At 37.1% G+C, this 26,986-nt stretch overlaps 1 protein-coding gene across 4 annotated transcripts in view; it reads right to left on the bottom strand.

Annotated features, from left to right (window-relative positions):
• The window catches only part of SNCA (synuclein alpha), a 232,365-nt gene that overhangs the window by 118,130 nt on the left and 87,249 nt on the right, over positions 1–26,986 (bottom strand). For 3 of the 4 annotated variants that reach the window (XM_064484887.1, XM_031469484.2, XM_064484883.1), the window contains exon 3: positions 12,517–12,592. The gene's annotated coding sequence lies outside the window, so the exon portion shown is untranslated. Of the gene's footprint in view, positions 1–9,118; positions 9,204–12,516; positions 12,593–26,986 lie in introns of all 4 variants that reach the window. The other variant, XM_064484877.1, reaches the window with a different exon arrangement.

Here is a 26,986-nt window from a genome sequence, read left to right as displayed (position 1 = left end):
GGGTAAGTTAAGTTTTATTTTGTACCTTTTATAGATAGGAAATCTGACACTCAAAGAATTCTGGTAAAATGCAAACGTGTCCTAGCTCTTAAGTGACAGAGCTGAGAAAATCCAGCAAGAACTGTTACAAAAAGCACAATTATCTTCTGAATTGGCAGTACTCTATGGAAATTTAGAGAATGGGCATGAGAGAGGGGAGGAGGAAAAAGTGGGACCCAGTGCTGTTAGATATGGCCTTTGAATTTCGATGTGACAATGGAAATCAAGGAGAACTTATGTCCCAAAACATCGCATTCACATCTGAAATTTTGCCATTTCTATATTGGTAATTATCTGTAGGGGAAGATGATTTCCCATCACCCACATAAAAAAAAAAAGAAAATTGTAAAGTAATTTTGTTTCATTTATAAGACTATATTTTATTCATTTTCATCCTTCAAAGTCCCTTGAACAAAGTAAGCATTCAATAAACTTATAATTGCTGGGAATGGCAATAGTGACATTGCTTATGTTCCACCTACAGTCTCTCAGCTCAGTATTCCCATGGAGGCAGAACTACTCCAGGACAAAGAAGGGAACCGGAAGTTAAGAACTTTTTTTTTTCATCATTCAGTTGACAGCAGAGCCTTGAGTAAATGTTTAACTGTTTGAATATAACTTTAAATTTTAAACTAAAAAAACCCAATAACTCATTGAATGGCCTGTACCTCATAAGGAACATGGAGGAATAGCCTAGTGGGAGGCATTATTAACGTGCATGTTTCGTTAATGACTACATTCATATTTGATTTTCTCTTTGATAAATGAAAAATAAATATTTTGCCACTTTTTAATAGGATGGTTTATCAGCATTCAATACAGTCATTTAGCTAAAGATAAACATCCTATGAAAGGCATGATTAACCTAAACTTTCTTTGTCTTCCCCATAAAACAACTGATTTTTTTAGGTGTGCCATGTGAGGAAAGTATAATCTCTACCATCTTTGTATAATAGTGTGTATTTGTTGTGAACACAAGGAGCAATGGAATGTTGATTCTTGGGCTGATTATTTCTTATTCCCTGTCTGCACTTTCCTTTCATCTTCTGCAGATGTATGAAAACATGAGGTAGCCAGATCTTGGTAGACTCACCTCTCCTGTAATTTCATAATGGGCATGGAAGGGAGAGCATAAGGCATACAGCTGAGAAGGCATTGTATATGATTTTGGAAAGGGGGTGAGCTTGAAACAGGGCAGTAGGGTTACTCCAAAGAGATATGAAGAACAATAAAGAGGACTTCAGAGTCCAAAGAAGATCATTCAATTTGACCCTGTGGACAGTTTCATGTTGTTTCTATAATACCATAGGCAGCAGAATAATAATAATAATAATAATAATAATAATAATAATAATAATAATAATAATAATAATAATAATAATAGACATTCATTCCAGCACAATTTATCATATTTATTAATACAGTAGTGAATCCTCAGCAATGTAGAGTCACAAATTGTGACTACAAGAATTTTACATGTGAAATATGTAGAATTCAACTGATATCATTTTAAATATCCCTGTGGTTTTTGATGCTAAGAATACGAAGATATACAAAAACCCAGGATTAAAGACTTTAGAGCCAAATAGAAAGATATTTAAATATTTGGGATCTAAAAGTTCAAATAAACTTAGTATTAGAAGGAAAAACATATTTATGAGCTCAAGAAATACACCAAACACTGGTGAGCATAGTAGACTTCTGAGAGTAGAGGTCCTGGGTACAAGTTAAAAGCAGAGACTTATCAAGGTTCTTACTACTTGGTAGCAGGACTGAGAGCAAGTATCCAAACTCTCTAATCTCAATTTTCTTATCTGTAAAATGAGGATGATATTTTACTTGTGTGATTATTGTAAGGAATAAATAATATGCTTCTTAGCAATGAGCCAATCATGGTGGAATCTCTCAATGCAAGTAGCCATTACTCTTCCGAGCCCTCATGTTTTAGGATGCCCTAGGAAACACTATTTTTTTTTTAAATTGCAGTAGTTAACATTATTCCCCACCCTCCCCAAACTCTTTTCCCATGCACAGCACACATATCTGATGCCTCCCCATCAATAACTTTGGCTAACTATGACAAGCAAAAAATTTTCAACCAGGGGTGGAAGTTGTGGGCAGAAGAGAGTGTGGGAGTCAAGAGACATTAATAGGGGTCATTAACTGAAACGCTGCCAGTATCTCTTCTCTCTCCTTAATGTATGGATTACAATAACAACATCACTCACAGCAATTTGCTCAGCAGCCTGAAGAAATACAGTAAGAGCAATAAAATTGACATTTGCTGTCTTCATTGATAGTTTTACATTCTTGGAACCTGGTTTTTTTTAACGGTGTGGTAGCAGAGCTCTGTATGAATTATGTTCATTTTCCAAGGGAGAAAAATAAAATGGTACAACAAATGGTGTTCAGAGTTAGCTGGACTCATTGTGACAGTGGCTCTGAAAGGCTTCAGGATGAATATCCATTTCAGAGATAAACTCAGCCTCTATGTTCCAGGTGAGTGAGGATTGGACAGACTGATAAGGCAGTGACAGATCTACTCATACTTTTCAACAGCATTTGTGTGCAGAAAAGCAGAAAATAAGTGGATGAAAAAACATTTCAGGGGAATTCATAATGTTTTTCTGTGATGTTTTAAACTGAAGTTATAATGCCTTTGTAAACAGAGAGATCATAACAAATTAGCAAAATGAGCATGTTTCTTATAATATCATAATTACTCAAGCGTCTGATGTAGTTTCCTCTGTAGATAATTTGACAGTATTCGATGGCATTTAAGAAATTTTCTTCAACACTATATAAAAAGCACATCATTAATGTTTTGAAATCTTGTTATCACACCTAAAATTGGAAATGTATATTATTAAGAGATTAAGACAAGGAAATGAGAAATTATTTCTTAATGGTTACTTGATAAATACATTAACATCAAAACATATCCATATAAATAAATACGGATTTGTAACATCATTTTGCCTGAAAATATTATATTTTATTATGTATTTAATCAATTGTCTATTTTTAAATTATTTTTATTTTTACTTTTTATAAACATAATTTGAATTTTTTCTATTATATTCTCAAGAGTAGGACAAGAACTTATCTGTATATTTAGTCTAATCATTTTTCATATATTTTTAAGTATTATGAATGCATTAATTTTAAATCAGCTTCCCCATGTTAAGATCAATTGTGCTTTAAATCATAGATTCTTTTCTGGGTTTATTTCTATTTAAATTCCCCTTAACGTATCACCTTAAAATATTGGACTAAATGTTGTTTTTTGTTTCTGCTTTTGTTTTTAGATCAGGATAAGGAGACACTCCAAGTAATCAGATTACCACAAAGAAGGAATTTTTTTTTATAGTACTGGCTGTTAAACATTTGAAAATGGTTAAAAAATAAAGTTGTGTATTTTTATTTAACATTTCCAAAATATAAAGTGCATAAATAGACCTGTTTAAACAGGTAAATCTCCAATTTCTACAGGAAATCTAACTAGTTGTTTCAGATATGTCCTCAAATACATGTGTAGGAAAGAAAAAATAACATTCAAACATCTTCGCGTAATGGAGTTACCAAAAGGAAAAACTGATTTATGTGAAAAATCTAACTGATATGACTCAAATGTGTGCAACTGATTTTCAAGTAAGGAAATAATATACATTTACAAGATCATTAAGACCTAGGCAAAAGAATATAATACACACACATACACACACACATGCATAAGGCAGATATTATGTACACTAAAGAAAGAATAAATAATATTGAAGCTATTTGCTAAGTCTTTTCTATATAAAGGGACTTATGTTTAATGTCTTACTTTATCTGTGTGTGTGTCTATAACAACAATCAACTAATTGAGAATTCAGTCTTCTTGATCGTCTTGGATTATGGTCTTAACCTGGAGGGAACATTTAAATAATTAAAAAAACACTCTCAAGATATGTTAAAAATCAAATGGATCGCCATGACAAGATAGGCTGAAATAGTATTCTATAAATATAACTCTCCTTTATTTTTTTGTTACGTGAATAGTATATGCTCATTATAGTAAATACGTAAAAGAAAAAAGAAAAAACAAATAAAATATCAGTATTCCAGTAACATGAGGTGAACTGTTGACTCCCCTATTAAAAACTGGCTTTTCTAAAAGATAATTTAAAAATATGCATCAAAACATTCAATATGCCCATGCTTTTTGGCTGAGCAATTTCACTTCCAGAAACATATCCTAAGAAAATAAGAAGTTATATTCTCGATGAAATGTATGTTTAATGATGTTTTATTTAGCTGTAAGAATGCTCCTGCATTTTCCATAAAAAGTTTTTACCAATGCAATTTTCCAGATTAAAATCCTGATGAGGAACTTATCTAAGGTCAATTACTCTTCATATGACACATGACACAACTCGTAAATGATGAGCCATGTTGTCTCCATATTCTCAGCTCACAATGCAGCCCCCAGTGCTTGCAGCTGGCCTTATCCACTTGCTCTTTGCTCTTAAAGAGATAAGGGTTAGCTATACCTACCTAATAAATCAGTGAAAATGGATTGAGTTAATGTACGTAAATCACTATTATGATGGTATTATTCTAAACTATTATTATGATGGTGAAAGAGCCAATTCTACTTAACTCATAAAGCGTGTTTTAGGGGAAAAACAACCAGATGCCCTAATCAATCATTTTACTGCTCTTTTCCTGAGACAAATGCTGTATATATAAAATAATGTTTGCAGAAGTAAAGGATGGATTTTACTTCTGGACATGGAAGAGCTACTAACTATGAAAAGAAAATGAAGTTATAAAAACTTTTCCAGTTAGGCAAAAACACACCAAAAAAAAAAAAAAAAAAAAAGTCAAGCATCAAAAAGATTCTTCCTAGAAGCAAAGAAGAATTGACCCAAGTATATCTTGTATTTATTACTAATTTCTCAAAATAATTTATTTCAAGTCATTCAATTTTATTGTCTATTAAATTAAAACTCTTTAAGAAGTGATTGGCATCAAGATGTGAAGCTAAAGGAGGTAAAGTAAGCCATTCACAACACACCCATGGAGTTTGCTATCATATTTTAAACTAGAAATCTAAGAAAGTTTTAAAATTTGAAACAAATTAGAGGAGCCAAAATTTAAATCAGAAATAAAAATAGTCCTGGGTTCAATCCCTGGTACCTCCATTAAAAAAATAATAATAAAAATAAATAAATAAATAAACAAATAAAGTTTAAAAAATAAAAATATTTAAAAGCATTAAAAAAATCTATCTGAAACAATTCCCTTCCCTATCATCATTAACGGCAGCTCTGTGAGAATAGCTTCCTTCAAGAGCTATCAGAGTGCATCAGTACCACCAGCTGCATCTTGGGTGTCCTCAATTGAAATAATCGAAGTGCTTTCAATGTTGTTTGTATATATAGAATATTTAGTTAATGATCACATATGTGTATATAAGTAAGATTTGTTTAGCATGCATGTATTTAAAATACACTTTTTTCTTTGGCAAGTTTAGAAACTTGACTGAGAATGTCGCAAGTGGCGAGGTTCCCGATTTTGTTACAAAGCTAGGGATGCATCTTGCAGTGGTACACAGAGACTTATCTGAACATGAGCAGAGGCTCACAGGCATCTTGTATTATGAGGGTCTACAAACGACCTAGCAGAGAGACAGAGGAGAGCAGCAGTGAAACCAGGCAAGGGCTTCTCCCCATCATAGAGAAGGTCAGCATCTCAAAGACTGCTCTCCAAGGAGAATCGTCTAGACAGAGTCACTTGTCCCTCTCAGAGAGAGAAGGATGCTCTTTAATTCCTACCCAAACAAAAGAATATTGCAGCACATGTGTTCTATCAATTCTTGCTTGTAATAACTAGCTGGCAACATCCATGGAATATTTTTACACGGTATTTTTCTCTAGGAAAGCACCAGGGTTTTGGCCTGGATGACTTACCCCCTCATGATCCCTATAATCCTACTTCTTAAGATTGCTTCCACATCTTTCTTTTCCCAAGAAAAAAAATGAATTTAACACCTTTCTGAGTAGAGCTTAATTGCACAGAAAGAATGTTATACCTTTTAGAGTGCTAATTAGAGACAGTAATAATATGACAAGTCTCATCTAAAATCCTTTCGAATTATTCTGTCATTGTTGGAATGGTGTTGAGCTTCTGCACGCTTGCCAAATATGCAAATTCACTTTTTTTACAGATTTAGAGAAGGCATCAGGAGGAAATTTCCCATATGTGAATTGTGTATTCTGATTGGACACGTTGAGACCCTTACTGAAGGTAAGGAGCAATACAGAAATTTCTCTGAATGCACAGAGGATAGAGTATAGAAGTGTCCCGTAATTAGGGAGCCTGTCATTTAGTCAGAATTTTGTCCTTCCCTCTTCTACCTTATTCTTTCTCTCTTTCAGTTTTATCTTTGGATTTCTCATGACTTTTTCTTTCTAAAATATTGGTGTTGATTGAAGCAGTAGAAATTCATTTACCAAGGCACTACTAGCTAGTCGAGTTAACATCCCAAGTGTTCTGGGCTGAATTATGTCCCTCTCAGATTCATATGTTGAAGTCCGAACCTCCAGCACTTGAGAATATGGCTGTATTTGGAGAGAGCATCTTTAAAGAGGTAATCAAGTTTAAATGAGGTCATTGGGGTAGGACTGATCCAATGTAACTGGTGATCTTATTAGAAGAGGAGATTAGGATACAGACACACACACACACACACACAGGGAAGATGCTGTGAGGACACTGGAGGAAGACAGCCATCCACAAGCCAAAGATGGAGACCCTACTGGGAACTAACCCTCTGACACATGGATCTCAGACCTCCAGCCCCAGAATAATGAGAAATACATTTCTGTTATTTCAGCCCCACCGTCTGTGGTACTTTGTCATGGTAGCCCTAGCTGACTAATACATCAGGGTGCCAGTTCTATTTTCCAGTAAAACTATATAGCTACACAATGAGCCTCAGCATCATACTTTCCCCAGGGAATCTGAAGTTTGTAGAACTAGTATCAACCTAGTAGATGACGGGAAGCCAGGTTTTTACCATATACACTAATCCATTTGTCTACTCTCTCTTAGTTAAATATGTCAGGGAATAAAATACAGACAATTAGCATCAGTCCCTCTCCTCCTTCGTAAGTGCTTGTTTTGTACAGAGGGAGGAGAACAAAATCTGGGGGCAGAGAACAAAAGCTGGCACTATGAATATTTTAAAATAAACATGTGCCACAAAGATAAAGTTTGGAAGCTTGAATTTAAGGCTCTAAAATCAGCCTATCCAATATCATATGACTTGTATCATTTCAGCTGTCATTCGTTAAAAACATGGACTGGGGAGGTTAATCTAAAAGTAACTGGTGTAATAAACAAAGTTGAGGCCTGAGAATTTGAATAGCTGAATTACAATCAGGTTCTAAAGAACTGTGTTGTTTGATTTCACTACCCTTATTAGAACCAGCTGGAAGATCAAAAGCATCCATTAACTCTTAAACTTCCTAACCTATAGGGCTTTCCATTCCAAACTGCCCAGGCAATTCAGTAGAGGGTGTGCATGTTAACTGCTAACATAGGGCACAGAAGATAGAGGGTATCATTTATATTTTAAGGGATTAGTCTTTTAAATGTATTTTGCTGGGCTTTGAAATTCTGATTGTGGACCTTTGTGTTACTAAATATTCAGTTCAAATCAATGGTTATTTATTGAATAATTGAGGGCCGCCCACTTTATAACATCTTTGGTGCCTGGCATGTGTCCAGAGAAAGCACCCAGGGGGTTCTCAAGCACTTTTTTACCTCTTCTCTCTAGTCTACAGGATTCAGTCTGTGCATGGATCCCACTGTTTCCTCTTGTAGGAAACTGTGTACCTACCCAAAGGAATCCTGTGGGGACTAGGGCCCTGCTTGATCTTGACAGTATTTATCTTGAGAAGCTGGCAATTTGCTCCAAAAGCTTTCTAAAGGCAGACTGCTGCATTTGTGAAGAGATTTAGACATTATTTTGATTGTGATTCAAATATTATTGAAAAAATTAGTAGAGAAATGTAAATCAAAACGAGTTATCACCTCACACATGTCAGAATGGCTATCATCAAACTCTACAAATAACAAATATTGGTGAGGATGTGGAGAAAATAGGGCCCTTGTGCACCGTGGGTGGGAATGTAAATTGGCACACCACTACGGAAAACAGTGTGGAAGTTCCCCCAAAATAAAAGTACGACTATTATATAATCCAGTGATTCCACTCCTGGTTACATACCCAGAAAAAAAATACCAATACTAACAGATACATACACCCCAATGTTTATAGCAGTGCTATTTATAATAGTCAAGATATGAAAACAACCCAAGTGCTCATCAACAGATGAATGGATAAAGATGTGGTAGATCTATACAATGAAATATTACCCAGCTATAAAAAGAATAAAATTCTGCCATTTGCAGCAATGTGGGTGGACCTAGAGAATATTATACTTAGCAAAATATGTCGGAGAAAGACAAATACTATATGATATTACTTACATGTGGAATCTGAAACAATAATACAAATGAACGTATATGCAAAACAGAAACAGACTTACAGATATAAAAAGCAAACTAGTGGTTACCAGTGGGGAGAGGGCAGAGGGGAGAGGCAAATTAGGTGTATGGGATTAAGAGATACAAACCACTATGTATATAATAGATAAACAACAAAGATACATTATGTAACATAAGAAATTTCAGCAATTATCTTGTAATAACTTTTAGTGAAGTATAGTCTGTAAAGATACTGAATCACTATGCTGTACACTTGAAGTTAACATAATATTGTAAATCAACTATACTTCAATAAAAAATTATTGCAGCATCTAGTTTGGCTGTTTGATATTTTCACTAGAATAAGTTTGATTCAGCCATTTTAATTCTTTTTTTTTAATCCAGTTTTCTACTTTACTGATTTTATTATTCCTGTTCTCTTGTTAATAAAACAAATTTATCCAGACAGTAAAATTATTTATTTATGTAGGGTGAAGAAACTTATGAAAATAGGAAAGAACAACTTTAAAGAACTCACTCATCTTTCTCCATTCTTTTCACCTGGATGCTGGATTATTTATTTCCCAGACTCAGTTCTGCAGCTATCAATCCTGGCAAAAACACTTTTCAAAGACAGAGTTATTGGAAACTCTGAAAAGAAAATGAAAATGTGAAAGCTGCCATCCAGTAGGGTGTAGATTCATAGATCCTTTGGGAAAAATTAGACTTCTCTGATTACTGTGTTAGTTTTGTACTATAGTCCTCAACTTTCCTATCTTTCCAGCTGCAGTATAATGTGCTTTGTGTTTTTCTGTGTGTACTCGGTGACAAAACTGTAATTCAAGTGAAACTTTAAAATAAATGCCGTGTCATAGGCTGAAAAGAAGCACCAGGAACAGAGATGATTACAGAAGCAGGAACAATTTTTTGCAACATGAAGCGCTAGTCTCTTTACACACTAAAATCAAACATTTATGTGCCTGAGCAAATCACTGTCACATTTTCCATCATTGGACACAGTAAATAGAGGAGCTTGATTTCAACACTGGGCAGACTCAAGATACAGGATTCTGCCGCATAAACTTATACCATAGGAGGGTATTTATGCAGCAGATAATAATAATAACAATAATAATAATTTATTAATTATAATAATTTATAGTAATCAAACACTTACCATTTTACAGAGTCCTAAAACAAAGTATATTTTATTAATGAATATTTGAAGTTTGATAAAAAGTAATAATTTACCAGAATTCATGCCAAATACCACTAGATCTTCATATGTGGGTAATCCATTGAACAGATGATGATAATTCAACAGTTCTCTGATTGTATTTAAATCAAGGTATTTAATATTGAATTGAAAATTATACTAAGATATTAATTTGTTTTCCATGGACACCATATACTCAGTTCTTTGTTGATGGAGTATTACAAATAGGCACACATTAAATCCATAGATAACTGAATTTGCTGGACAAAACTGATAATGAGAAGATTTTGCTAAACTTATGAAATGTCATTCTGCCTGTTACAAAATTATTGCTGTTATGTCTAAATCTATTTTTCCTTTCTTTTCTCTTTGGTACTCCACAAATCATGCTCCCTAACCAGTGGATTTTCTGTTTAGATTCTGCAAAATGAAGACCCTAGAGGCATAGAGGAAGCAGGGGAGAAGGGATGTGATCCATCTTTGACAGCCGTTGTCAGTGTCACCACCCTCTAGCCATCTACCTTCAACCCAGCAGCAGCCATCGGTTCTAATCTCTAGCTTCTTTCTTTACTTCCAGAAACAATCTCGTTGCTCTTCTCAGGGTTTCCAGGATGAGGAGGGCAGCACACTCTGCTCAGATGTCTAAAGCTCCACAATGTGGGACTCCTGGGCTTCAGAGTTACCAGCACCAGCCATCCAGGCAATGCTCCCTCCTCCTGGATTTGATTTCCTCATGGGTCCAGTTGCAGCTCTGAGCCCCCGTGATGCCAGCATCAGCCTGGTGGCACCCTCTCCCCAGGGTGTGAATGCCAACTCTGCAAGCATCCTGCTTCAAGACTTTAGGTTCTGACAACCCCAACCTTTGCCCTTCATTGCCCTAATCTAAAGGGTGATACCTCCTTCTTGCCCTTATTAATCTTTGTGTTACCCCATTATTTCCTTTTTCAGTCCTTCAATACAATTGAACTAATTCTTATTTTAAATTTCCTCTGTTGAAAAACCTACTCCTGTTCCTGTTTTCCTGACTCAAACTTCATTGATGTGCTGAGTGATTTAGGTAAAACAAAGTTAAGACTATTCTGAACTAATGAAAGTAAAATGACAGGATAGTTTACAAAACGTTTATCTTGAGAACAACAACAACAACAACAACAAAACAGACTGAATAAACAAAGCTTTTAGGTTATTGGTCTTATTTAATACCTAAAATCATTACTATTAAACATATTAATTAATCAAATGCACAATATTATTTTAGTATTTTTTCAATGTTAGCTTTAAACATTAAACAAAAAGTAAATTTTAGTTTCTGCCTCAGTGACTGATTTAAAAATTTGAATTAAGAGGATATGAGCAAAAAAAGTGTTATTCTTTTAGAATTCCACAGTGGAAGGCTCTTTTTATCTAATACAGCACAGTTAAATAACAAGGATAATTTAACTGGAAGTATTTTCTGTAAATCACAGATTAAAAAAACTCAAGATAGTGTCTTGCCTCTCCCTGCCTATGTGTAAAACAAACAAAAAAATGTATAGATTAAGAACCTATCTCTGTTTTCCACAGGGAAAAAGAGAAGGGATAATAGTTCTTGAACACTAACTTACAGAAGGCAATATTCTCTTTGCTACATTATAGCATTTAATCCTCATATTACCTTTTGAGGTTGAATCATCAGTTACTTTCTTTCGTTTACTTGGAACATAAGGAAATGGAGTTCTTACGAAGCTTTAAGTATCAGCCCCAGATTTGAACTTGCTCTCCTGCCTCCAATCCTGGTGCTTTTTTTGCTAACGCGTTTCTAGCCTAGTTGGTACTTAATACAGTCATCACATGAAAGAATCATTCAAACCTCTAGCAGCCAACATGAGTCCCTTCTCTATTACATAACATTTTCCAAATGCAGTTGGTGCTCACACTGTTTATCCCGGGGCAATTTCCTATCTCCCTCCTCTCCTTCCTCCCTTTTCCCTGTCTTGCTTCTCCTCTTCATTCATTTCTCAAATGTTTGTGTTTAAAATCTGTGAAAAGTTCAAAAGTTGTTTTCCTACTGATGCATGGTTATGTTTTTTAAATCATGTAACACATCACTTTTAAATATATATCTGTATGTCTATGTCAACATAGAAATACACATGCTTGTATATAAGTACCTGTATTTATGGCCAGGTTAGTGATCAGTAGGAATTCATAACAACTGTCATAATTTCCTCACCTATGTTAGTTTCCAAAATGGCCAGTCTCACAGTAGATCCCTCTGATTTTTAATTGGCACACAGTCTAAATTAAAGTATATGATTATCATCAAGAATACCGAATTAAATTCTCATTTGTCTCTGAACAAGCATTCTGTTTAGTAGCAATTGTTGAGAAAAGTTTTAACTCACACCCTTTTCAGAAACAGTCAAATATATTAATGCATAGGTCTTACGTTTCTTTGAACTCATTTTAGTAATTAAATAGAGCCATTGCCTGAATTCTTCAGTTGTCTCACACATTTGTTGTTGTTCTTTAAAAGAACAAATTACTTTTCAATATTTGTTGACAAAACACTCAGACTTTAAAAATTCTTGAACTGTGTCTTCAATTCTTTGAGATTTCAATTTTAAAAATATTGCAATGTTTTTCACCTGATTTAACATCTTAACTTTCAGAGCTAGCAGGTGTTAACAATCTCAAAGTGGCAAGAGGAGATTTGATATGCATTAACACTCAGTGTTTACCTCAGATATGAATGACTCCCACAGGACAAAGTGCCAGACAGCTTCTATCCAGGGAGGAGGCTGAATTCAGAGGAACCTGAAGTGAAAATATTGAATTAATAATGCTAGATTTAAAGCTAGGTCTTAAGTGTTCAAAATGACAAATGGCCACTTCCAACAACTTTCTCAGTAAACATGAAATGCTCACCAGAAAGAAGAATAACATTTCAAGTGGTTAAAGAAGGATATTTTTCCCTCAAAGTAATAACTCTATATAAGACTACTGGCTCAAGACCTTTTGTGATGGTGTCATCACCAGGTTAAGGAAGTATTTCTTCTCTTATCTAGAAATACCTTCTTCCCGGAGCCCCACATCCAATTGACACTGACCATACAGTAGATTATGCTCTTAGGATTAGGAGCAGTCCAGACCCATTCATCAACCAACCTTCAAAATGTGCACGCTACTGGAAAGCTTTGTGGTGCTTTAGGTAACATAAGCACATGGTTGGAATAGCTAAACTGTGGCCACTCCGGTTAAATTCAATAAATATTATTACCAACTGTAGCTGTCAGAAAATTCTTGCAGGACCTAAAATGATAATGTTTACAAATTTCTGTTTCATTTCAGCAAAGCAATACAATATAGCAACAACATTAAAGAAAGTATATTCATCAGAGCCAAAGACTGTCTTCCAGTAAGGGGACCAGAGAGGTCAAGAGTGGGTTCCTACTATCCTCCCTGCCGAAGGGCTATCTGCTTCCTCTCTTGCATTGGGAGCAATCTATCCATGCACAGAACTCCTCTGAACCAGGGAATGTGAATGGAGTCCAAGTCAAATTTCTTAGACTCTGCTGTTCATGTAGGTATATTTGTGTTCTGTAACCATCCCTAATGACATAACTCTCCAGGGAACTCACTGAAGCTAGGTGGAAATCATTGAGCTCACAGGTATTGACAAACAGTACCGACAAGTTTATATAATCCCCTCCAGTTCTCCTCCCCCGAAATTTACCTCAGACTTGTGGTTACAGAGCAATGCTGTTCACCAGGTGTCAGAGACGTGCAGATACATCTCTTACTCTAGTTCAACAATTAAGGCCAATTCCAGGGCTGCTGGAATTTGCCATTATGGAACAAAGTGTCTATAAAAAAATTTGTGAGGTTTAGTGACTCTCATGCTCACTGTTTATGCTCACTGCTTCAGGGGAGAGGAGCCAACACCTAACCTCTCTGGACCCCTTGTTGGGAGACAGTCTTTGGCTCTGGATGATTTACTAATTTTAATATAGTTACTATATTGTGTCACTTCCCTGAAATAAAACACAAATTTGTGAACATTATCATTTTGGGTCCCCTAAGTTTTCTATAGCAATTAAACCCTGTCTAACTGCCACCATTAATGCCCACTCTTAAATTATACTGTGTAGATAGTTTCTTATTTTGCCTATTCATAGATTCAGTCCTCATCATAAATAAAATCAAGCATAACTTCAAAATGAGACTTTTAGAGCATAACCTCATGCCTTTCTTACCGCAACTACTGCCATGTCCACCATCCTTACAAATTATGCTGCAACCATTAAAAAGACAGTAACTTGGAGTTCCCAGAACATGCAATGAATTTCCTTGAACCTACACCTAAGCCCAAATTCTTCATTAGTCTGAAGTTTGTTTTCTCCTCCTGTGAAAGCTGCCCGACCATTTCCTTTCCATTCACACCTCAAAGCAGTGACTGCTTTGTCCACAGCCTCCTCCCACAAACCACTTTCTGCCCCTTTCTAGTCACACCCTGGCCTTATGTAATTGGATTAGGAGTGGATCCATGACACCTGTTCAGGTACTCAGCATTTTTCTTCAGGGATTTTTAGAGAGAGAACTGGCTAGTCATTTGTCTTTGGGGAACTGAACTGGAAAGTCGGTCTAAATTTTCTGTTGAGGTAGCCATGATTAGCCCTGGCCAAGCAGACTGAGTAAGCAAAGAGCCAACTTACAGAGAGAGAAGTGAGGAATCAAAGTAAAATCATGTGGCCCCAGAGAGGGAATGTGTGAGTGAGAACAGCTGCCCAGTGACTTTTCCAAATTCATAGACCTGCTTATGCTTCCCAGAATTAAGCTATACAGTATTAGCCTGCATACCTAAGTTCCATTTTACATAGGGTAGTCAGAATGGATTATTAAAAAGATATTTTTAGCATAAACACCACAATCTTCTTAAAGGATTCCTATTCAATCTTGAAAACCCAACTCAGGCTTGACTTCTGTTGGGAAGCTTCTTCTGATTTGCACAACTTCTTTCCTCTTGTTTTCTCTATTGTTAATCACCCCCTCCTCAGTATTATCCTGTGCAGATTGTGTCTGCTTATACTTTCATACAAAATCATATAGAACATGGCATTTGATAGTAATTTAACAAGTTGTTGAGTGTGACTTTCCCTTATTCCCAGAATTTTGTCAAAGACCCCAAACTGAGGAATGAACAGTGTAAGCATTCACCTTCTAAAGAGATTCACCAACAATTGAGGTCAGACATTTTTTTCAAGAATTCACTTCAAGACAAAACTACTTCTTTTAATTCTATACCATTGAGACAAGGAGAGATCTGGATAGTTAAATTGGAGCTTCATCCAAGAAAATCACTCACAAAGATGCCCAGAACCAGAAACTGAGTCTATTGCCCTAGTTGGATGGTTGCTGAGCTGAAGGACCTACAAATATGCCTGGCGTGGTCAACAAAATTGAGTTTTGACATGCATCCTTTTGAGTTAGAAGGGGGATAGAGACATAATGACTGGGGCCAGCTTCTTATTCAGAGATTTCTACTTGTGGAAAGCACATGTCACCGGAAGTCCCTGAAGGGACAGTGATGGTATGTGCCTGAGGGGACCTGGATGAGCCTCTCTCCTCTGCAGGTCCCTGCAGCCCCAGGGCCTGTGAGGTACCGCTCCAGCACCTCCTGCACCTCCAGGGAAGGAGCACAGAGGCTGCAAGAGGAAGCTGTAGGGCACTTCAGACAGTCCCCAGTGAGGCACCTGGAGTAGGGCTACAATGTGCAAACCTCTGGTGAGAGATGACACTTCTCCATAAGGAACACGAGGCCAGGAGAAAGTGATACTGCCCACAAACACCGCACAGAGAGCCACGTATCAGCAAAGACGACCACTAACCGATAGAGTCAGAAGCAAGCAAGTGGGCCAGTGTGCTCACACCACATACAGGTAATCAGTGCCTAAATTCACCTCTGCCTACTCCAGAGTCGGGGGTGGGGTGGGAGTGTCTCTGGAGACACCAACTCCCTCTTCTCTCTACAGGTCTTTGGAGCTACAGGTGTGGCCTAATGGTGGGGAAGAGGAAGTTTGAATTGGTTATGCTACTGAAGCTTTAATATCTCTTGGGCTAAATTTAATCATTGAAATGTGTCATAAAGTTACCATTTCTACCCAAATTACTTTAAAGTTCAGAAAAAGAAAGTGAACATAGTACGGTTAAAGGCAATAAAGAACATTGTAAAAGCTTTACTTTTTTTTAACTTAATTTTTTAAATTATTTTTTTGTTTTGTTGTGGGGTTTTTTTTTGGGTGAGGTGGGGTAGGTAATTAGGTTTATTTATTTACTTAATGGATGTACTGGGGATTGAGCCTGGGGCCTTGTAAAAGCTTCACATTTATATCCAACCAAGGTGTGGTTGCTCTATCAAGGGGCTACCTTGGTTGACATGTTTGCCTTGCCCTTTGGAGCCAAGAGTCCTTGAGGCAGAGCTTGGACCATTCAGATCAGGGTTCATAGTTCCTCACCAGAACCCCAAAACTAGAAGAACCAACTATAATAAATGTGGGATGTAACTGAATAAACATTTACACCTTATGCCAAGGTTTTGTCTAAGGTATTATTGAACTCAGGTATGTAAATCTGAATAAACTTCTTCTTCTTTGCAATCCTTCCAGTTTCTAGAGTGGGCTATAACATTTGTGACTGTTGATAAGCCTCTATACTCTGAAATCCTCCAGCCCTAAGTTTCTACAACATGGTTCTTTTCTGATTTTTTTTTCCTACCTCTGTATTGCTTCTTAGTCTCCTTTAGAGACTCCCCTTTCTCTGTCTATTTATTACTTCTCTAATATTTGCTTCTCATCCTGATCTTCTCATTTTGGTGAATGGCAACGGACACCAAAGACTAAACTCTCCAGAATAAAAATCTGTAACTTCTCATATGATCATCTCTTTCTTCATCTTTCATGTCCAATTAGTCAGTAAGTCCTTCAAATCTATGCCCATAGTATTTGAGACATCACTGAATCTCTCCCCATTTTTCCACAGTGGAGTCTCCACTTGCACCCTGTTTTATTTTTCTGGATCTCTGAAATAATTTTTGTGGCCCAAGGGCAAGTATCTCCCTCCTTCAGTATGTTCTCCAAAGGGATCAGGCTGATCTTTCTGAATTTCTGTAATTCTCATGCCCTTCTCTCAAATGACGGTCACCAGAGACTGACCACTGTTTATAGTGACTGGCCAATAATCCTCTCTGGACTCTGGCCTCCATGTACCTGTCTAGTGTCATCCATGGTTCCTTTTATGTCCTACTCAGTTCTACTGAATAGTTACACCTTCCTGAATGTGCATGGTTATTTCATATGTTCTTGCCCAGGCCTGAAAAAGCCTCGCCTTAGTTGTCCATCTGAGAAACAATGGCTCACCTTCCAGAACCCAGCTCAATAGTCCTTTCTCTCATGAAGCCATTCTTTTCTCTCTATTCCCTGATGCTTGATCACTTCCTCTTTTATGCCCTAACTGTACCCACTTACAGCATCTTTTTGCAACACTTATGCCCTTATTTGATTACATTTTTGTTTTTTCAGTTTCTCTGGCTCCAAGCATTACTAGGGCATTACTCAACTAGTACATATTAGGTGGTCAATAATAGTTTGTTGAAAGAGTAAATAAACATGTTAAATAGAAGGTCAAAACCACATGACTATAACCAGTAATCTAAGGATGATACATATAAATACCATGAATAACAAAATTTTAATTTTAAATGAAACTATTCAAAATTTGATGAATCTCCCTAAATGTCTATTCAGTGCCAAACATGGTGTTGAATATTAGAAGTACAAATATACTTAAGACACAATCTATGATTTTGATGCACTCAGATTTTATAGCAGACAAATTAGGGTGTGAGATCAATCTTGTCTCTCCTAATAGAAGGATTCATACTATGAATGAAGACTGTTATGTAAAAAATATACAATTCAAACTAAATAATGAAGGCAATGAAAAGGATACTCATATAATTTATTATGCAAACCAGGCACTTGTGAGAGCAAAAGGAGGCACTAGAATGATCACATGAGGACAGCAGGTAAGTTGTCTACATTTGGACAAACATTCAGAATGTATGTTCATTCTAATGATGGGAGAATGATAAAGAGCTCAAACAACGGAGAAATGTCATCCGATTCATTTTGTCTTCATTTCCGATTTCATTTGTCAGTGTCATCTGATTCATTTTGCTTAAAGCGAGCATGCTCTAATGTTATCCTGTAGATGTTTGGAGGGGATGAAAAGTACATTCAGGGAAACCGATTATGAAGTTGTGATAATTATCTACAAAGAAATTATGGGAGCTAAGGAGAAGGCACTGGCAGCGGAAATGTAAAGAGAGAAAATGGACAAGAAACTTAGGAGACGCAACGGATATGGTATAAGGATAGTCTGGATGTGAGAACCGAAGGAGAGAGGAAGTCAGATGGCTTTCTGACCTCTGTGTGGGAAGTCTGTGAGGAAGTTAGGGCCTCCAACAAGAAAATGGCTTCAAGATATATTTGGTAATGTTTTTAAGTTAATGAACTTTTTATTTAAAAGAAAGAGTAAATGAGACAAATCTACTTTGCTATTGAAAATGTGAAAATGTGATCTGTACTTATTTGAATAAAGCGTGCTATTTATGTTATACAATGTGAATGTTTATTGCCTTTTGAAAACATACTTAGCAGTTTTTAAATATATGTAAATTTTATCATTTCCTCTTAAAAACCTTTCCTGACCTGTGAAATTGACCTTAGTATTCACACATCACTGTGCACACTGTTCTGTTACTATACCTATGACTATTTGGGTCCCCGCTCTTCCAATGCAGGAAACATACGCCGTTATTCTTTCTACCCAGTGCTTTTTCAAATGCCCAGAAGGCATTAGAGACTCAATAAATGTGACTTCAAGTGAGCTCTGTGTATACACTATTTTTATAGGAAAAGACATTTCAAAGTTTTAAATTAGCATGCTGGCTGGAGTACATGGTGTGCCTGTTATTTCCCATTTACTGGTTGGGGGCAAATACCTGTTAGCAATCTAATGTCAGAGGCATTCAATTAAAAATTATATAATATAAGGTAGAGGTAATTAATTTAAAAAGAAATAAAGCAAAAGAATGGATTGGAGAATTCCTAAATAGAAGAGACAAACTAAAGATGTGAAAATGTGAAGAAATACTGTTCTAGGGAGAAAGAACTGTGTGAACACAGAGCTACCACTGCTAAGACAGAGACTCTTCCATTTCTTCCAGAGACTTTGTCTTTGGGATAATGGCACCTGGAGCTTCTCTGAGTTCTCCAGTAGCAATCAAAGCTCCAGTCATTTGGACTGCGGAAGAGAAGAGGACTGTGTCAGTGAGCATATTTGGATGAAAGTATAAAGCAGAGCAGGGCTCTCAGGAAGAGAGTTATGTGAAGACAGGAAGGAGACTGGGGTGCAGGGGAGGGGAGTGGGTGAGAAGAGAGACATATGGGTAGAAAATAGGCCGATTCTGGGTGTACAGTACAGTAAGGTTTGGGGATAGATCTGATTTCTCTAAGTAGAAATATTTAAAGATGAAGTAAATATTTATTGATGTCAAATTTCTTTTTTTTCTCTACATGATGCTAAGTAAAGTATTTTGGTTAGTTTTTCTCTAACTGTAGTAAATAAGTGGTTTTCAGTCAGCCTGGGGTAAGACCAAAGAATATGCATTTGTAACTAATTCCCCAGGTGGTGCTGATCCTTCAGGCCCAGGAAGCACACCTGGAGAACCAATGAACTAAGCTGACAGATGTCCAAGTGGCTGATGTCAAGGAAGCACAAGCTAAAGTAAATGTCAGTTGCACTACTTTAATTTCAATTTTTCTAGCGCTTCAGACTATTTTATGAAAATTAGTGTTTCCTGATACTAATCTTGTAAATATGTAAGTTATAAATGTACAATGATTGCATCACTCAAGTGAAAGTAAAGATCACAAACATCAATAAGAAGTGTTTATTGATGTCCTATTAAGGCTCAGGCAGTGACTGCAGCATTTTATAAATTAATTAACCTCACTCAATCCTCTGAACTGTGTTGGGTATTAATAATGATATTCAGTTTGCAGATAAGGAAACAGAATTACAAAGCCATAGATTAGGGTGAAGGACCCTGGCTGGGCTGATCCAGAGTCTTGTTCTCTTCCACACACTCTTCTGTTCTGCGTTAGGCAATGAAGACGACAATGTATTCACAATGGGCTCATGGACAGAACCAGGAGCTACTGCTCCTCTTTTTCTAGCACTAATGTTTGCTGCTTCGAAATACCAGGGGGGTTTTGGCAGTATCACAGTGTTACCGCGTGTTGTTAGTCCAATAAAATGCACATTAAGCTGCTACGAGTATTTATATATTTAAACAGCACTGTGTATTTTACTCTTACAGTCCACAGTTTTTTCCCTAGACAACAATAGAGCCTCCTGTAACTTTGTTTATAGGGTTTGTGGAAAGATCTCAAGTGGAGAAGCAGGGAGCATTATCTCAGGAATGCATGACAGTGTTCCCAGCTCCAGTTTGAAGGCTAACTGCCTCTCAGAAGTCAGGGGAGGTTTGCGGCTGAAATCAGTCATAACCCAGAGATTATTTAAAGCAGAGAAGAAGAATTAGCCTTTTGCAGGTGGTTTTCAGTGAGGTATCTTTTCAAATCATCACACTTTATGTTGACATAGGAAGTGAACATGTTTGACTGAGGTATTTGTACCTTCAAAAGGACAGCAAGGGAGCTAAAAATCATGATTTAAGTAAGCCAGTTGTTTAGGCATTATTCATAAGATGATCAGAAGAGAACAAGGATTGGAAAGTAGGGAGGATGTCAGAAACACTCTTCATCACATATAAACAGCTTTGAGATTCACTTTGGGTTATTGAGACCGACGTGTTAGCGGGTACAAGTAAAAGAGTATGAGCTTCCTAAATTTCATTTTTGTGGCTGAAGGAAAAGGTAGCCATCTCTATTGTAAGGGTCAAATGGTTTTCCCACATTCCTTGGGTTTCCTTCTATAAGAAGGGATTACCCCTAAACTTTCCTGAATTCTTCCCCTAATGCTTTCTCTGGTCCAGGGGAGATGGCTAAAACTGGGGAAAATATATTATTAGGTTTGTCTCAACTTTTCCTCAAGAAAAGAAACTTTCTTTTCACTTGGGATGTTACAACAGGCAGATAGCTAGATATGAGCAGAGAAAGGGAGATGCAAGCCAAATGGAGGAATTGGGCAAAAAGGAGGGGCTTGGGCCAAATGCAGGGAACCATACATCTTACAAGAACCAGGGGTCCCTGGGCAGAGAAAGAAAAGCAGGGACCTCTGGGCTGATAAGTAGTCACACTTTTGGGGGTGACAAGTGACCTAGAGGCTGACAAAGGAAGTTGAGAAAAGGCAGGAATCTCCAGTGTCCAAATATAATCTCTTGCTCATTATGCCCTCATTTCAGTAAAATCAGCCTTGCATATTAGAAGTACCCATCATGCACCGATGCCATGACACTTCTGATTCAGACTAAATAAGGACAAAAATCCCTCCTCCCTTCAGGAAGGTGGAGTTAGGATGAAAACCAGGGAATATGACCCCAAACCCTTCCCTCCTCAATGAATATTCTGCCCATTCATTTTTACACCCTATGTAACCAACTTGCCAAAGAAACTCAGGGCACCTGCTCACCTGCGCCTGCCCGCTCTCCCCTTACGAGTGTACTCTCCATCCCTTAATAATTCCCCACTTTACTTTCTTAACCTCCATGTCCTGTCTCTGAATTCTTTCTGGGATGGGAAAAGAACCAGGACACTGGCTACAGGGGAAAGCTTTTTAAAGTTTTTAAAGTTTTTTAGAGCAGGCAGATAGCTAGATATGAGCAGAGAAAGGGAGATGGCTACAGGGGCTGGATACCAGCTACAGGGGAAGTCTATTTAAAGTTTCTAAAAATTTCTTCACGACGAACTCTGTACCCCTAACCCTGCCACACTTTGAGTGCCTCCCTCAAAATTTTCTAAATTCTTCTCCCTCCAGGGCTGGGACCTGTCAGATCAGCAGAGCTTTCCAGAAGGGGTGCTCACAACCTAGAAAAGGATATCATTGGCTTGTCCCTTCTTCCTCTCCAACCTTCTAGTCCTGGTCCATGTGGAGTTAACCAGATGCTCCTAAAAATCCTGGGGCTCACTTTTACAGCTTGGTTCTGGAGCCCTATGGTCAAGACAGGTCCAGGAGGGCACTCTACCCAATGGATCACTTCCTACTTGCTGGAGAAGTATTTCTTTAGTGAGACTGTGCACAACTGGGCAGTCAGGATCTTGCTGATATGCCTACTCAGGTGACCCACTCATACTGGACATAGGTCCAGTTCAAGGCTGTGGGCTAGCAACCAACTATGGCTGGTACTTGGGGCTTGCACCATATGTCTGAGCTCTTGTAAGCACTCTCACCTATCCGTGTTTCCTTCAGGATGCCATCTCTGGTCTATAGCACTAGGAGATGCAGAAGGGCTGGAAGACATCCTTTGCCCCGTGTGTCCTACAGCCATTGGGTCACTCACTGCAGGCTCCATGCCACTCATCAGCCATACCTACAGGGTAGCCGCACCTACCTCTGCTGAGGGCTTTTAAGACATTTACTCTACATCGCCTATGGGTCTCTCTGATGTTCTCCCTTGCTTCTCCTCAATATAGTGAAGTTATGTTCTCATGGTCTTAAATGAAGCTAGAATTGAGAATAGACATTTTTGTACAAATGTGACTGCTGTTCTTGCTCTATCCAGGCTCCTCCCCAATCCTCCCCTCCAGCAGTGGTGTGTTGACTGGAAAAAAAATGCACAACCTAGAAACTGAGAATTAAGTTTTATTCTGAGGACTTAAGCCCAGGAGGCAGCCTCTCAGATATCTCTGAGGGACTGCTTGAAGGAGGTAAGGGAGGAGCCAGGATATACAGAAGTTTTTGCAACAAAATCAACGTAGTCAGGACCTCAAAAGATTACTGTTAATTAAAGAAACGAGACTTCTCAAGTTAATGAATTCTTTGTGTGGGAAGATGCGAGGGTCTGGGCGCATTGAAATCATGCTTTTGATATACACCTTAACTATCTAGGGCCTGAATGGCTTCTTGAATCCCCTCAGGGTGCACCTTTGGGATGGCTTGGTGGCTACAACATCCTTTGTCTGCTGATATGGCAGGTGACCTGTTTCGTTTACATGTGTAGGAGGCAGGATGAGATCAATATTGAAGGAGATCAATATTGAAGGAGATCACACTCTGGAATTTAGTGGTCATAGCCTCAAGAGTTCAAGAGAAGACATAACTGAAAGGTATGTTGTTCTAAGGTCACAATACAAAATTCCGAACAATAACTTTACCGTGAGGGAGAAGGCAACTGTTGTTCACATTTCCCTGCACATGCAAAGACTTGCAGGGCCTCACTGACAAAACATAGTAAGAATCTTAGAGAGTCCTTAGAAGCTAGTGTTCCTTCACAGGCAGCTGACGCAGGATTGTTTGTAATTCTGTAAGTAGCATTAGATCAATGGTATTAGGGAACTGCAAAGGCAAGTCTCTTGTGTCTCGGAACTTAAGAGGCATGTGGTAATTGTTTAATTAAATTTTCTTTAATAGAAAATGAGGAGATCATTTGTTGCTGTATGGTTAATGGAAAAATTCACAACAGAGAGCCCTTCAGATCTATCTTGATGGATAATTGTAAAGAAAATAATAGAGAAAGGGGAGGCATTTTAAGTGAAGAGAAAAGGGACATGTAGAGTAGATCTAGAAAACTCATCATCCATTTGTATTAAAATAGACTAATTTTGGACAATACAAAAAAGTACAATGTTAGATGACCAATTTCCCCACTGTTTCTGCAAGTGCAGGAGTTTGGTATTAATTCTTCGTGAGAAAAAGTGTTTAGTTCATAGCCTGGAGTAAAATATGCTTAAATTTGTTGAACTGAATAGAACTGAGTACCAAAGTTCAATGTTGGGCCTTAAAATCCTTAAATATGTTTGTGTGTAAGTGTGTGTGTCTCAGGGGTGGGAAGGTGGGGGTGGGTGAGAAGGTCCAAAAATATTGATGGGCACACCAAAAACTGATGGTGCTGCACGGAATGAACTGTGTGAACAACAATAAAAGGTAGAGACCATTCAGGGGCAGATGTGAAACAATTCACATCAAGAGCAAGCTGAACTCGATGGACAACAGGCATGTGAAAAGACATTCAACATCGCTAATTATTAGAAAAAGGCAAATCAAAGCTACAACAAGGTATCACCTCACACAGGTCAAAATGGCCATCATTAAATTTCTTCAAATAATAAATGCTGGAGAGGGTATGGAGAAAAGGAAACCCTCCTACACTACTGGTGGGAATGTAGTTTGGTTCAGCCCCTATGGAGGACAGTATGGAGGTTCTTTAAAAAAATAAAAATAGATTTACCATATGATCCACCAATCTCACTCCTGAGCATATATCTGGAGAAAACTCTAATTCAAAAAGATACATGCACTCCAATATTCATAGCAGCACTGTTTACAATAGCCAAGACATGGAAGCAACCTAAATGTCCACTGACAGATAACTAGATAAAGAAGATATGGTGTGTGTGTGTATGTGTGTGGATATATATATATACATATATATATATATATATATATATATATATATATAGTGGAATATTACTCAGCCATAAAAAAGAACACAATAATGCCATTTGCAGAAACATGGGTGGACCTAGAGGTGATCAGTATCTTGTAACAAACCATAATGGAAAAGAATATGAAAATATATATATATGTGTGTGTGTGTAACTGAATCACTTTACTGCACACCAGAAACTAACACAATATTGTAAATCAACTATACTTCAATAAGTTTTTAATTAAAAAAAAATTTTAAAAAGCAAGCTGACTAGAGGGTTTAATGGAAAGGAGAGGTTGAATGTAAACAACAAATCTGTATCTCAGCAACACAAATCATACATTTCTGCGTTAAGTTTTTCTCTTCAGCATCTGGGAAAATGGAGGTAGCTTTAATTGTGAAAAAGAAGGTAGGAAAAAACTTGGGTTATGAGGAGAGCTGAATTTGTTTTTCTTTTTATAACATTTTAATGAATCACTGGGATACACACTTCCTTCCGCACTTGCCTTTCGAGATCACTGCTCACGAATGTAGGATGTGTTTTCTCTAAGACAAACTGGAGCAGGTGCAAAGAGGCTGTGGAACTTTATCATTTCCTGACACGTAGTGAGTCCTGACCATCTCAATCCTCCTGCTATTTAATTTAAATATTGAGTGTAACCATGTATCAAAGTTGGAAAGCCATATATTCCGATTAAGATAAAGTTGATAAGGCTGAATGTGAATGACTTAAAACAGTCATATTCAAACAATTTCCCTGTCTTTCTGTGTGTAATATTATTAATATATTCACTGTAATACTAATAAAACTTTGAATAAACATTTCAAATATATTTAAAGACTGGACATTTAAAGTTATTTTTTATTTTGAAATAACATGAGATTTACAAGAGAGCTGTAAATTAGAGAGGGTTCCTGTATATCTTTTATTCAGTTTCCCTTAACGTTAACATCTTATAACTATGGGGCATTTATAAAAAAACTAAATATTTAAAATTTTATTTTTGAAATCTGGAAGTTTCAACATGATCAAATGTTTAAAACTTGTCTTACTTTTCACGACTTTATATCCATTTATACATATGTACATCTTATACATGTACATGTCATAAATAAAATGTAATTTGCCCCAGTGTATAGGCTGTAACATTTTGTGGACTATAAGAACATAACTTTAATCACAGGTTACTTTAAATACCTAATGACATTACAATTGATCACACTCTCTTTGAGATGGCTTCAATCCAGTGAAATGACTTATTTGTTAGTGAATTGCAAATGAAAATTATAAGTAGTTCAACCAACACATTCAAACTTAAATTTCTCCTGTTTAGACCTTTAAATTTTATTTCCAATTACTCACTGTGAAAATAGATGAAAATTTAATAAAATCAGACAAATTACAGAGCAGCTAAAAATTGGTCAAATTAGTCAAAAGTGTGATTTTTGCCAACAGAGAAACAAATATTCCTTTATACTGTGGCTATTAAGCAAACCCTGCAGCAATTTTTAAAAATACATGCTTGGAAATGTGTCATTTATGCTGTGAAAATAATGCACATATTTCCACTATTCCAGTTACCATAACAACAGTGTACACTCCATTGTCCCTTTTTGCAGTTTCAATCAAACTCATTTGGATTTGATCACGACAACCAAAACTGAGAGAGACAATTAGTACCTCATTTGTTCTTCCACTCTGGTTTTTTGATGTTGGTGACATAGGTCTCTGTGTTGAGACCTCTGGGATAATGTCCAGGCAGAGTGGAGAAATTGCCTATAGTCTTTTGCAGCTTTGTGTGATATGAGATTAAGTTCTGGACAATTAAATGTTAAGATAAATGTCACATGACAGCTTCCAGAACCTTCCTTAAAAGACAGCTGGTGCACACATTTGCCTCCTTCTCTCCTTTATACATTTCTTCATTCTACTTCCTGAAACACAGATAAGATGCTGTGCTTTTTATTGCTTTGTGCTTTGATGCTTACTGCCGTTTTGGACCATGAGGACATACACTAGAGATGGCAGTGCCGTGGATTAGATGTAGCTTTGTCTTTGAGAACTTTCTGGAACAGAGTTGCCATCCCATAACTTGACTGTCTCTGAATTTCTCCACAAGAGAGAAATCATTTCTATTTTACTTAAGTCATTGTTATTTTGCATGTTTCTATTGTTTGCAGTTGAAAGGAATCCTAATGCTCCGCATCTCTATGCAGAGTGGAAATAGAAAAGATAGCATTAGATATCTACATTTTTCAAGGAAAATTGATCTTCTTTCATTCATGTACTTACTTATTTGTTGCTTATGAACACCTGAATTTGCTACCTCTGCTACTGCTCTTATTTTCTTGGTGGATTATAGATTGCTAACAGGACCCCAGCAACTGTGTCAGTGCTGTCAGCCCTACCCCCATTCCAAGAGCTCCCAAGCCACCTTAGACTCTACTGAGTTTTGTCTTGGTTTGTTGGTTCATTTGCTGGTTTGTTTCAGAAAACATCATGACATCCCACGATAATAGTAGCCTGGAGTACTGCACAACCA

This window comes from Camelus dromedarius, chromosome 1 (assembly GCF_036321535.1).
Source record: "Camelus dromedarius isolate mCamDro1 chromosome 1, mCamDro1.pat, whole genome shotgun sequence".
Lineage (NCBI taxonomy): Eukaryota > Metazoa > Chordata > Mammalia > Artiodactyla > Camelidae > Camelus > Camelus dromedarius.
Note: the sequence above shows the minus strand (reverse complement) of the source record. Positions and strands in the feature narration are given on the sequence as shown.